The sequence below is a fragment of the Buceros rhinoceros genome, unplaced genomic scaffold (genome assembly GCF_000710305.1).
Source record: "Buceros rhinoceros silvestris isolate BGI_N320 unplaced genomic scaffold, ASM71030v1 scaffold14545, whole genome shotgun sequence".
NCBI lineage: Eukaryota > Metazoa > Chordata > Aves > Bucerotiformes > Bucerotidae > Buceros > Buceros rhinoceros.
Window position 1 is genome coordinate 4912 of NW_010412378.1, and position 13645 is coordinate 18556.

Consider the following 13645-nt stretch of genomic DNA (forward strand, 5'->3'; position numbering starts at 1 on the left):
TGGCAGACGGAGGCTGAGCTGCTGTTGGCCCTGCCGAGGGCGCAGACGGCAGAGGCGGAGGAAAAGCCCCGTCTTCCCAGGATAGAGCTGGAGGTGTAGCACTGTCGACTCATGGCGGCTGGGGGAGTCGGGAGGTGAAGCGGAAACGGCAAAGCAAGAGAGCAAGAGAGGAGCAGGGAGTGAAAGAAGAACTCCTTTGGCTCCTCTGAGGCAGAGCCCTTCTCCTTATATACATTTCAGGAGGTGCCTGAGATGCAAAAATTTAATTTATCCACTGGGTTTGGTCTGCCTGGCAGCAAGGAATGGCTTCCAACATTTAAAACCCACAGCAAACACTTGTATCTCATATGAAATAATGTGGAAATTAAAATAAACTGCTTTGCTTGCAAGCTTCAGTTTCAGGACTTATATTTTACTTAATTAATCTGCTTCCTTATTGTGTAATTATAGTTTAGCAAAATAATTCAAGGGGTTTTTATTCATGGCTTGTTTACGGTTCAGTTTCACCACAGCGTTTAATTATGTTTCAGGACCTCCTGCGAAATCTCGAGGTGATGCCGCCCCTTCCAGGGTCTCTGGCCAGCTCAGGGCTGGCTCTTGAGCAATGACCGGTGGCAGTAGGGGAGAAGGAAGGCAAATCTGCCAAAGCCCAGCACCGACGGGGTTGGGAGCGACTCGTCAGCTTTCCTCTCTTCCTCTCTGGGGTATGGCCGTGGCTCTCGCAGGTGATTCGGTTGCAGCCGCGTTTGCCGGATAAGCGAAGCAGGATGGGGCTGGTGGTTTCTGTATCAATGAACCAATGGTACCAAGGATGAATTCGATCGCGGGGCAGACGCTCTGACAAATTGGGGGTTGAGGCACTGGTGCAGCCAGAGAATACACGGAGTTGAAGATGAGGCATTTTGGGGAAACGCTTCGCTGCAGACAGCGATTTATTGCTGAATTATGTGCCTAGAGAGGATGATAATCGTGTTTAGTATCTGGGTGTGATGTGACCAGCGTGCACGGCGAATTCATGTGAACGATAGCTGGAGATGCAACAAAGAAGTGAAACGAAGCGTTCCAAACAGGTTGAGAAATGGTAGCCGGGGTGAACTTCTTTCCTCCTATTCCTGCGACACGCCTATTTGACATTAAATTATTCTAGTAATATCTGTTAATGAGAAGGTACCGTCTTAATTGAAATTCTTTAAAAGATTTGTGAATTCGCTTGGAAGCAAAGTTCCTTTTTTTGCCTTAACAAAGGAGTCTAATCAGAGAACCACAAGCGGCGGCACAGCTCGCCCTAAGAAACATTTGCATCTCCGCTGGGGCAAAATGAACTGGTTCTGGGAGGATTCCTAGTCGGCGCTGTGGTAGACTCGAAATGGGTTGTCCTGAATTAAAAATAATGCAAAGGAACCGGGATTGAATATTTGTGGACTCTCTCTCAGTAAAGATCTTCTTTTTTTTTTTTTAACAGGTCTCATAATGGGTTGAAATGATCTATAAAATACTACATGCAATTACAACCGCGCAGGAGTTCCGTTGTAGCTGCCTTGGTCTGGGTGTATCAGAATGCACATCGTGCCATGAGATGTTCGTTCATTTCTGAGATTGAGATAAGCAGAGAAGGCAGACGAGGTTCTGGGCACCGCGTCCTTCATGTCATTCTGCCCGAGGTCATCCAAGCACCGGGTCTTCTCGCAAGTAAGTGAAAGGGGTAAATATTTTGGAAATTTATTTTAGTTCATGCTGAGGAGTTGGAGCAAGTGTGCTAGAGGACAACTGGGTGTGTGGTCTGAACCCAACCTTGAGCACTGCCTGGGACTAGGACATTCATGGTCAGACTAAAGCATTGCTTAGCCTTTAGGTAGGTCCATACAATACAATTTTGACGCACTCTTCTAGGTGGGTGTAACCACGGGCAAGCTGCCAGGCTGTCAGGTTACTGGTGCGAGTGGCCGTAGTCCTGCTTTCTGCACGCCTCAGCCCTGCACGCTGGTTTGGGGCAGAGATGAGGCATCAGGGATGGTGCCCAGGAGCAGCCACTGCTGAGAGAGACTCCAGCTCCTTTTCATGGCAAGAAAGACACAGCCCTTCATCCCTGAGGGGAGTGGCTGGCCGGTTTTTCCAGCTCTGAGAAATCTGGGTCTGTTGGGATCAGCTCCCCGCTATCCTCCGTGTCTCTGCTCGGCCACCCACCATGGATGGGGTGATGAGCTGTGGGGGTGACACGCGTGGAAGGCTGTGGACCCTTCAAGCCCCTGGTCTTGTTGGAAAGCAGGGAAAATGCTGCTCTTGAGATAACGTGGGTTCCTCCACTGGCTGCAAGCCCTGAGATCCCTTCTTACACACCACATGCTGCCAGGCTGTTTCCTCATGAATCCAACAAACCTGTGCTTCAACCTCTGGCTCCTCCTGGCAGCCCTAAGAAGTGGCTTCTTCCAGGTGCCCAGCCTTGCACATCAGAGGGAGATGGTTGAGGGCAGCGCTTGTGGTTTCCATCTGCTGAGCTTTGACAAAGCGTTTACATGGCGGAAGCCCTGAGTGCTGGTTACATCAGCTTCAAAGGAGGAAGCACTCGGATGTGATTTGGTCTCCTGGAGAGAAGGATTGCAAGGGCTCTTATTTCATAGGCCACACACATGCACATCACTGGCTCAAGTCAGATGCAAATGCCTTCTTCATAGCGACCTTGATTGTGTCTCCATGCTTTGTCCTAGCACGTTGCAAGTCAGATAGTATTTGAAGAGCTGTAGACAGGGATTAACCTTCCTCTCTACCGGAAAGAGATGAAACTGCTGGTTTGAGGCTGACAGGATTCATCAAAGTTTTAAATCAGCACCTTACACCCAGATTCACAGGGGTAACCCCTGAGGTCCTTGGCCCTAAATGTGCCTTGGACTGTGGCGGCTTCCATGAGCCTTGCACCTTTGGGATTTACATGCACCCAGACGCATTAGGATAAATTAATTCTGCTCAAGCACCTTGCTAAATGGGGACCTGAGAAGCCATCCGTGCAGGTAGGGAGAGCCCAGGAGGAGTTTAACCTCCACTAATGATTCCAGCTGTAACAACCCAGCCATCCAAGCCTGCTCTCTCCCAGTGAGAAAACCGCTTTTTAAGACCCCCTCCCGAGAAAACGGGGTTGGCAGGGCGTGGCTGCGCTGGGGCTTTCCCTCCCTCCCCGCAGGCTGGGCAGATTTTGTGGCTCCTTTCAAAAGGGACCGCGAAGTCACCATTAAAATGGCTAATGAGGGCCCTGGGACGTCTCCCTCTGGTTTCATGGGTCCAGCCCTCCAAAGGTGATTTTTCCCGGTCTCTTAACTGCAGCTCGATTCTGCTCCCACAACAAAGCTGATGGTCAATTTGTGAGGACCCGGGTAGAGATGATGGTCCGGGCTCCTTCCATTGCCACTGGACACTTTGCTTCTCTCCCAGGAACCTTGCTTTACAGTAACTGTTCACCCTCAGCCTGGCTAGTCCCCAGCCATTTATGCTGCTTTGGGGCAAAAGGATGGACAAAGCAGTTCCTGAAGTTCCTTCCAGGCTGTTCCCGGAGCATCAGTGGTCACTGCTCATAGGCACTGCCTGTATTCACAGTGCTGCCAGCTAAGACCTTGCCAAAACCTCTACCTTCCTTCTGCAGACTTTCCACTGGACAATAACAAACTGTGAGTGACCAGCGTTGGTCACATCAGCAGTATTGATGAGAAGATGTTGAGTTATCACAGCAGGAAGCTAAGCAGAAGAGAGTATCGCTCCCAAAGGTGCTGTCTCAAGCAAGGAACAGGGAGAGCTACCTACCAGCCAGAGCTGGATGTCTGCCCTGCCCATGGCCACTGCGATTCACTGGCCACGCTTGACGCCCTGGCAGCAAATCGAGGTGCTTCATTCAGGGCAACTCTGTCATGTTCTGGGCAATTCTTTATCTATGTGATGAAAACCCCGGGTGTTGGGTGCAGAGCTGCACCTTTCAGAGCTGTTTGGCTGCAGCAGAGCCAGGCAGCCCGTTCAGGTAGTTAAAATCCCCATTGCAGTGGTGTTACCAGGTGACCTAAGCCAAGAAACTCTCCTTCCTCGTTCTTATTCACCGCTTTATTTTGCAAGAGACAAATAGGTCTCGTACCAACCACCACAGGTGTCCACCCCTTTCCTTTGCGATGTTCCTCCTTTGCACAGGAATTTGTAAGGCACTTTTGCATCATCTGACCAGCTTCGTGCTAACTCTCAGCCCAATGGACTATTAGGGCTCTGAGCAATGGGGTGGAATTGGTGTCCCAATGAAAGTACCTCAGCCAGGACCAAGCATTGGGAACTGCCATGGCAGGGGGAGAACAGCCGCATGACCAGGGCATGAGGGGTCAAGGTTAGGGCCCTTCCACTTAGGAGAGACTGAGCTGAAAAGTAAAATCACTGAACAGAGTTTACTTCATTTTAACCCCAACCAGGCCACGAGGTTTGTGCTGGAAAGTTTTTTCTGGGGGAAAGTGGACAACCCTTAAAAATGAGCCATGGGAACCATGTCAGGTTCTGGAGATGCTGCTGTTCTCCTGGGACAGTTGCCTCTTCTCTTTGACGATACAGACATTTTCAACCAGAAAGCGTGTTCCTTCATGCACTGAGCCAACCAGGGCCTGCAGAGATGCCCTCCAGCAGAGAAGAGAAAGGGGAGAGTGTGGGAGGAGGGAAATTCTGCCACTGAATTTCAACTAGTTCCCATCGATAGGTCTGCAAGTCTGTGTGTGTGCACATAAGTGCGAACAATAATGACCACTGAAAGTAGCTGCTGTGTGTGAGGGGAATGTCAGAGTTCATTCTGCAAACTTATAAAGAGATTTCTTAAAAAAAAAACCAAAACAAAAACAAAACCAGTGAAGTAGAGGCAATGCACAAGCGTTGTGTGCAGTTTATTGGCAGCAGAGTAGAGAACACAGAGCTTTTATCAGCAGCAGGATCTCGGCGTTGTATTTAAAAGCATCGCTCTGCAGAGAGGGACAAGGAGGGACGTTCAGCAGAGAGCAGCCCCAGCACTGGACCTGTGAAATGACTTGGCAGGTGAGATAACGTCGGAGAATACAAACACTTGTAGCGTGGGAGTCCTCTTACCTGAGTTCAACTACCTAAAAACTAGTCACTAAGTTGAAGCTGGACGCATGGCCTCCATGAATAGTCAACAAGAGAGCATGGTATCATCAAGAAAGAGAATTCACCAGCGCAGGAGAACCTGAAGAGAAGGAGTCACACTCTGCGGGACCAGGGGGGTGTTTGGTATCTGAACGTGGTCACCAGCCTCAGCAAAACAAAAGGACAAGTACGAACAAAAGAGAAATGACAATGCTGCCTTTGCGGCACCTATTCATTACCTTCTCCAGATGGACACTCAGATTAAGGAGAGCACAGAAGACAGAGCTTCTAGAGGACGTACCCATTATCTTAATGAATGCTTGGAGTTCCTTTGGTGATTCAGTTTGCCACCAAGAAGCAAAAAACTCACGATGTGTCACTCCAGAGGTGGCAGCTTGGTGCACGAGCTCTGTATGGCAGTTGTCTGCGCTGGGTCAACTAGAGATAAAGAGCAGTATTTGTCCTCAAGGAGTTTGCAACCAAATTCTGTTCACCACGGCCCCAATACTCAGAAACACCCAAAGCTACCCAACTCCTGGAGAGCAGCCAGCCAAAATGTTGGGCAGCATAGCCTTGACTTCCCCAGCTCAGCGAGCCTACAGGGTTGTAACCTCCGTTTCCAGAGGTTAACTCTCCAAATTGCTGGCAAATCACACGTTCAGGGAGATAAAAGCAAGCAACGGTAATGGTTAGTCCTGTGGACTATCAATCCCTCCTCCCAAAGCTTCTCTGCCTCAGCCGTGTCCTCCAGCATGAGAAACCTCGACACCTTCCGGCATGCAGAGTCACGCTTTGACTTCACTCTGTTTCTGAAGTGGGTTCCTCCACTTTTTTGACCTAAATCTCCTGTTTTAGGGAACTCTTTTTGCCGTGGCCTCAGCTGCACCCTTACTGAGTTTGAAATCCATCTGGGCCTCTACCACGGCCCATTGCAGTGGATTTGGGAACCTGCTCTGCAAGAAAACCCAGCGCTCGGTGACTGCAAAAGAAAGACAGCAGCAGCAGCAGCACAGAGCAGTGGAGATGGGGGAATCTTCCTGTGAATCACACATTCTCCATAGCTGAGCCAACAGGACTCTCTGGCCATGTTGGAGGATAAAAGGAAATACGTTATTAGGCAAATCTACGACTTCCAAAAGAAACCGCGCTGAATGGGATCTTCAAAATCCACAATTTTGTTTAACAGCTGCTCTCCACTCTCCACCCAGATGATCCTGAGTGAATCAGGCATCCATCTTCCTCCTCTCCGTGGGGATGCACATGCTGAGGACATTCATCCGGGGAACCCTGGTGTAATTTCTTGAAGCAACATCTACACGTCGGTGTTTTGCCTCGTTATTCTCTTTGTTCTGGTTATTATGTGGTTGCTTTTTCTCCTTGAGTATCCAATGGGGTAATCTGCCTGCTGGGCACTCGGTGAGATACCAGGGAGTGTTAAGCATCTGCCTGTCTTGTTCTCCATCCAGAAATGTCTTGCATGCGGAAATTTCAATGACCAAAAGCCAACTTGGTGTTCAAGACACCATAATAATGGCACGCCCGGCCTTCCAGCTCCTCCTCAGCCTAACGAGGAGAGCACTCGCTGTTTTTCTCGCAGGTGTTTTTGCAAACGCTGTCACCACGCTGCTCAGCATCACAAATACCCGTCTGCAGACAGGTTACCTGTCAAAGGACAGACAGGTGGCTTTACTTTCCCTTTAATTACTGAGCATGACAGCCGTAGCTTGGTTGTCCTCATTTCAATTAGGGACTGACAAACACCCAAGGCGCACTCTTCCCGAAACGTCATACCCCTTTGAGTGACTTCTTTCAAGTTGCTCCAAGAGTGTATGATAAAGAGAACCAGCTGCTTACGAGATCGCTACTGGGTTTGGCGTAATTGCCTGCTGCTCTGCGGAGGTTTAGCACCTCCTTCCCACCTAAACCCTCCATCACTGGCACAAGCAGGGCGCTGCAAGGCAAGCCCGTGGTCTCATCGCCAAAGCCGGAGGTCTCGGATGCTCAGTGTTCAGACCCTGTTTCTCAGCAGCATGGAATCCTCTTTCCTTGACCCCAGAACTGAAAGAGCACCTTGGAATGTAAGAGGGTTTTATGCCTTGCCCTTCCAGCTGCCAGCTCTCTTCACATAAAAATATTGTAAATGTACTTTCTGTTGTACAAAAGAGCCCATTTCAGGAAAGCTGGCAGAGGTCCTCTTTAAAACACTATCCTAGGTCAAGATCTGGGCTCCTCCAGAGCTGGCAGCTGGGCAAGAGTATTCAACAGCTGATGGGTCCTTTGCTTACAGCTCAAAGCCTTGACACCTGCTCTGCTCTGAGCTCTGTTCAGGCCGGGGTTTCTGACCCTGCTCATGTCCCATCAGTTACCCAATTTTAGGAGTGACTGAGGTGTTGCAAAGCTTGTGCCTAAAGGTTGCAAAAAGCTGCACTTCAGAGCAATTCCCCCTCATTTGTATCACTTCTGGGGAAATGCAGAACTAATTGTATAATATGAGTCTTCATCCTGCAGCTACAATCTGACCTGGAGTGATTCATGGCTGAGGAATCTGCCAAGCCTCCTTCAATCCTGAAAAAGGGTAAATCCACCTACTGGACTGGACCAGGGCCAGCCAGTGTTGGGTTTAGGCAGAGGATTCCCAGTGTAGGCAGCACCTGAATGTTGGAGAGTATCAGTGGGATTTTTGTTCCCAACTACCACTTGAGCTCTATTAGCGAATGTGTTGCACAAGTAGACAGTCGAGCTCCAAAACCCAATTTTGTCTGTGCTGAACTGGGCCATGCTAAAGATGAGGGTGTTTCCAGGAAAAAAAATATAACCTGCATTTCCCTGTGGACAGAAAGGGAGGAACTGCTACTTCTTCAAACACAGGTCTCAGCAATTCCAGCTCCTGCCTCAACAAATCCACCCTGGCCCGCAGCTCTGTCGTGGCACAGCGTGCACCGTCCAACTCCTCGGGAGCCGACACAGGACCAGCCGCATGCAAACAACGAGCAGTTCACACCCAACTAGCCAGTTGGTTTGCTTGGCTGGTTGGGGTTTGGGTTCCCTTCGTTTCTTCCAAGCAGACTCAGGGATTGTGCTGTCTGAGGTTAGGAGTTTCCTCCAGCCACCTCAATGTCACAAGCCTGGAAAAAGTGGAGAAGGCAAGTTAAATCTGCCAGGCTCTGTTTCAGCTGACCTGAAAAGGGTTCTTCGATGTGGAAGAGAAGCACTGAACCCCCCAAAATGCAGAGGGGTCAGCATTTACTCAGGTGTTTGGTTTGGCCACCGAACAGAAAGCTCCAACATTCACTTTGTTCTGGTGCAGCTGACGTGGAGCACCCAAAGAAACCCAGGGTTTCTGTTCAAATCACCTTAAAAGGGAAGAAGCTGTATTAAGCAGGGGCAAGAAAGATCCATCACGATCCTATATTGCCCCTACTCAAGGGGGTGGAGAATCCTCCACCCACACACTGAGCCAGGGCCATGAGTCCGGAGTATCTTGCTCCTACCCTGATCCACCCCTTTCCAAGTGAGAACTCTGACTGAAACCTTCCCCCTCCCTCCTGTTAGTAACATTGACCACACCACAAGAAACAACTTGCTTTTGAATTCGACGTGGACTGTGGAGCCGTCTGGCTGCAAGGAATGGGTGTTCATCTGAGGAACTAATTACCTGCTAATTTCTGAGCTGTGTTTATCCACAAGCTGCTCTGTGGCGGATGGGCATGCTGGGTGCTCTCGATGAGCTCTTTGGATATCACCTGCCGTGCAAAGTGTCTCTCCGCTTCCTCGGGCTGCAGATGAAGGGCTTAAAAGACAGCCTCGGATTTCCCGTCAGTGCAGCCGTGAGACACCTCGCTTGGCTGCCTCCCTCGTGTGCCAGGAGTAATAATAAGTGATTATTACAGGGATAATAATATATAAATACGGTATATAAAGGTGGTGTGTTCATTATAGAACGGAAAGCAACGTGTCGGGAGGAAAGGTGGACTGTCTCATCTGTTCCAGAGGTCTGAAAGGGGAAGTAAAACCCTGTGCATTCTGGGAGCTGGATACGTAGCTTGAAAATTGGATAGTGGGAAAAAAAAAAAGAAAGATCCCTGAGAATAATTCCCTGAGTAATGGTAAAAAATGCAGTAAATCTACATCCTACTTTGTCAGGCCACAAAAACGCAACTTCTGTCCTCCAGGAAATTCTGAGCTACTTCAACTTTTTTTAACACCTGAGATCAAAACTTACGCAGGTTGATTTTTTTGAAGTGGGTTGTTCCAAAGCAGCTCTTTCTGATGTGGCTGGCGACTTCCCGGTGGGCTCTGTAAGGAATTCACCACAGAATAAAGGAAAATTCCTGCGCCTCCCTTATCAGCACAGCGGGCAGATTTGCTCCCAAGATTGCTTCATCTTCTTCGTGTTTCACCGTCCCGGGCGATTCAGCCCCAGAGCTGTACCACTGCTGGGCGCTTTCATCTCTGCTGCTGCTTTGGCTGCTTTCTCTGCTTGCAGGAAGAGTGGAAACAGGATCAACCATCACCGTGATTCATCCTGAAATCTCCTCTGCTGCTATGAGCTCCAACCCTTCCACATACACCGGGGTCCCTGCCATCTCGGAGAGCTTTGAAGCCAAAACTACGGCACGTACTTCTGCACCTTGTACCGCCCTCACTGCACCCTCTGTGTGGTCCACCCTGAGGTCTCCAGAGCCCAACAAGGGTTCTCGTGCCAGAAAAGCTGTTCAAACTTCTTGCTGTTGCTACTGACTCAAACCCTGAATGAGTTTGATTTTGCCTTTTCTGCTGCTTCTGAGCTAAAAAGGCTTCAAAGACCCATTGTCCAGTGCCAGACCGCAGAGGTCTAATGTGTTTAGTTCGTTCTTGGTAGGGAGAGAAGAAAGGGATGGGGTAGGAAGAGAAAGAGCCCGTCTAGTGGCAGGCTTTGAAAATATCTCTTATGCTGGGCATGGCTGGATGAGGCAAGTGTCTCCCGAGCCCGTGTGGTTTTGTTCAACTGGTGGTAATTGGTACCTGCTTTTGACAGGAAAAAGCATTATGGTAATTCTCAAGTATACAGAGGGTAATGAGAAGTGAAAAGGCTTCCGTGGCAATCTTGGCTGGGAGAACATTTCCCTGTTTAATGAATTCCACTCGGGCTAATTACCACTTCCAATACCTGCTGCAAAGTCTGTTCTTCCACTGATTGCTGCGGTTGTGCCGTCGCTTCTGCCTTGAGCTGCAGGGACGTGCTGTGGAGATCGCTTTCTTGGAGATGACTGTTCCTGTGAGAGTCCCACCTCTTCCTCCTCGTCCCGCATCCTTGTCTTGGTGCAGTTAGTGCAGAGAGAGGCTTTAGGAGAGAGTGAGTCACCCATTTCTAGCCTACAAATTAAGTTTAGTGTGAATGGGTCAGCACGGTAAGATGAATTTGAAGATGGATTTGTGGCAGAAGGGTTCCACCCTGGACAGGATGGTTGAAATGGAAAATGCTGGTTATAAAGGGTGGTGACGTATTTGCAGGAGGTTGCCTGACGCAGGAGAAAAGTCACCCCGTCTTCATACTCACCCAAGGTATGTTTGGTCTTTGGAAGGGGCACCCTCCAAGTTGCCCACGGATGATGGACCATGCATGCAGTTTTGATGATTTTGCTCCTTCTCACTTTCTTCTTCAAGTCCTTGACTGTGGTGTTTTGGCTTGAAGCGCTTGTACTGGTCAGTTAGAACACCAAAACCAAAACATCTCATAGAATAAAATTACTGGAATAGTATTTTTAAATTATTGATATCTTTTACTAGAAGAACTGAATGGAAACATTTCTCAGTTATCAAAAGGTTTTCTCTGGTTGGTTTTAACTGACAGAAAATCCAGTTTCCTGACTTGAAACAGCTGTTTGTTTAAGGTCATCGCTATTAGAAAGAAGAGCAAAAGAAAAATGGTGTGGGAAGGCAGAAGAGCACTCACTTAGCAGGAAACATCCCTGAGCTCATGATACAGGCTTTAATGAAGCATTTGGAAACCATGTGGGGATGAACATTTTCCTTTTGCTACTGTAACAAAATCTTATGAACCAGCTCTTAAGCTATGGCCATAAACCTCTTTGGTTTGCTGAAATCACAGCTGAGAGGATTTGGGTGTTGGCTCCAACCTGAGGAGGGAAGGAGCTGCCCTTGTTTTGGAAGGGGTAATACCACCTTCCTTTCTTCTCCCTATTATTCAGGCCACTAGAAGTTAATTATTCACCCACTGAAATTAGTCAGTCGCCTACTGCTTCCTCGGTGGGGGTGGGAGAAGTCACCTTGCTGAGCTCAGAAAGCTGGTTTAGACTCCTGCCTGCAGCTCACCCCGGAGCAAGAGAATGAGGCACCGCGACTGACGGCCCAGGCTTGTGTCGCCTCATGTCTAGGGACACTTTGGTGTCCTGACTAATGGTCAGGAGGGAAAAGCTCTGGAAAACCTGAGGCTTGCTGGGCTCTCACCCCTTCGAGGCTGGGAATGTCATGCAAAGCCAGGGCGAGACCAACTGGTCCAGTCAAGCAGCAGCAGCTGGTGAGGACTAATCCCAGGTCACAAAGCTGTGGCTTTCTCCACCTCCTCTTTGTGAAAACCCAACAAAACCCAACAAAAAGTGTCCTCTGAAGCAAAGCCAAGCCAAGTCGCTCTGGCTATGGCTTGTGAAGGGACGTCCATGCTTCCTTGTAGCCACAAAGAAGACCCACCCTTGGAGGCATCACGGTTCCTGGACAGCTGTCCTGCACGCGCCACCTGACCGTGGCCCAGAGTGACATCATGAAACACACGGTTCGGACAATTAACTGGAGCTGCCTGATGCCTCAGCAGGGACTCAGCATTGCGCCCGCCATCTTCCCAAATTACATTTGCAAGTGGTGAATGCACTAAGCACGGATGCAGAATCACCCCCCTGGGTGGGCTCCACCTCATCTAATTGGAGCCACTCAGAAGTTGTATAAACTGCTGAAACTGGGTCTCCTCATCGAGAGACAGGGTCAGGCAGAGGACTGTCCACCTCACGTAACCAGAGTCTGGCAGGTAGGTGGTCAAAGTTAGCTGAAACACTTTCTACTCAGAGTAGAAACAGCATCTCATGGGCTTCCCCGAAGGTGCTTGTCTTCTGCCGTGCATCAGTCTTTAATAGTCGCTCTTGTTTAGGTTGCAATTAGAATTTTGCTCAGGAGATTTGTGGTGTGACCTGTAATTCTTCAAGTGCTGGAGACAGGAAGACATTTGCTGTGATAATAGCGTCTGCGAATCCAGCAGATGACAGGCAGGGTGTATTCGTCTGAGGACACACGGGCGTCTCGCACAGTGGATGTCTCTTTTGGCGCTACTACCCCTGCCCGGGGCTGCCGGCAGAGCCAGGAGAGGTCTAATGGATGCAGTCAGTGGAGTCTCTGATGCATTTCATGCTAAATTAGGTGCTTGTCTTTGGTCGGATGAATCACCCCATGGAAATGGTGGTTTCTTTCCATGAAATGAGCCCCCAGCAGTCAGCTCCCATGTGGGAGACTTCAAAACTGAGACAAAGTTGATCCCACCCCGTTATGGCCAAGAGATCTCATAACTTGTCTTCTAACTCCTGCAGGGTACATGTCACACTTTGTCACCCCCAGTGCCACCAGAACAAAGGGTTTTACATCTGAAATATGTATGACTTGTGGTGCACAGCCCTGATCACCAGCCCCTTGAGCCCAGAAGGTCAGCGCTGGCCTCTGTCTTCATTCAACTGCTGTTACGTGGAAGGAACGAATATGTCGTTCTGAGGTTGCAGCGTTGAATGAAGCTAGAGGACATCTTAGAGTGCTCAAAACTGTTCTGGAGGTTTCTGTCAATCTTTGACATCAATTATTACTTGGGCTATAAAACATCTTCCAGGTGATGTGATATAAGGATGTAAATAAAACAGAGTAAACACCATTGGACACTCCTGGCATCTAAGCCCCACCATGCCCCAAATGCCTCAAGAGAATCAAAAGATCTGTTTGGTTCCTTCTTCCCTCCCACCTGCCCCAGACTGGACACAGAACTTCTTCACCCAGTTTTTAATTCCTTTAAACACCGTGTGCGGAAAAATTCAGCGACCACCCACGTACTTTCAATGCAGTTTATTGAAGGCACAGTGAGGAGCTGGAAAGTTTGAGCGGTCAGTGGAAGAAGCTCAGTTCATGCGAGTACAAGGTGTCAGCGGGGAAATTTATGCAGCAGAAACTTCCCTTGGCATTTCAGGGGTGGGGAGGAGGGGGTAAGTTCTTCTAAAAGTCAGTGTGCTTTGAACTAGCCTCCCCTAACATGCATAAGCGGATGAAAGTACTACATAGTCGTCTGTAAGCAAATTCCACGGAAAGCCTATGGCTACAGCGAGACCAGCAGGTGCTTTGAAAGCTGAAATTGCCGTGTTTAAAATTTAAGTTCAATTTTGCAGCTCAGGGTTTCTTCTTTGACAAGAAAAAAAAAGGGAAAAAAGAGGTGTGTGCTCTTTGCAGTGCCTCCTGGGAAAGCTAAATCATCACTTTCTTTTCTGAAATGCTTTGGGAGGAGCTGGAAGGG

General features: G+C 49.0%; 1 protein-coding gene across 1 annotated transcript in view; it reads right to left on the reverse strand.

Moving 5' to 3' along the window:
* LOC104493658 (keratin, type II cytoskeletal 75-like) overlaps positions 1-13645 on the reverse strand; it is a gene marked incomplete at its 3' end in the record, with an annotated part of 33497 nt that overhangs the window by 4601 nt on the left and 15251 nt on the right. The window lies entirely within an intron of this gene.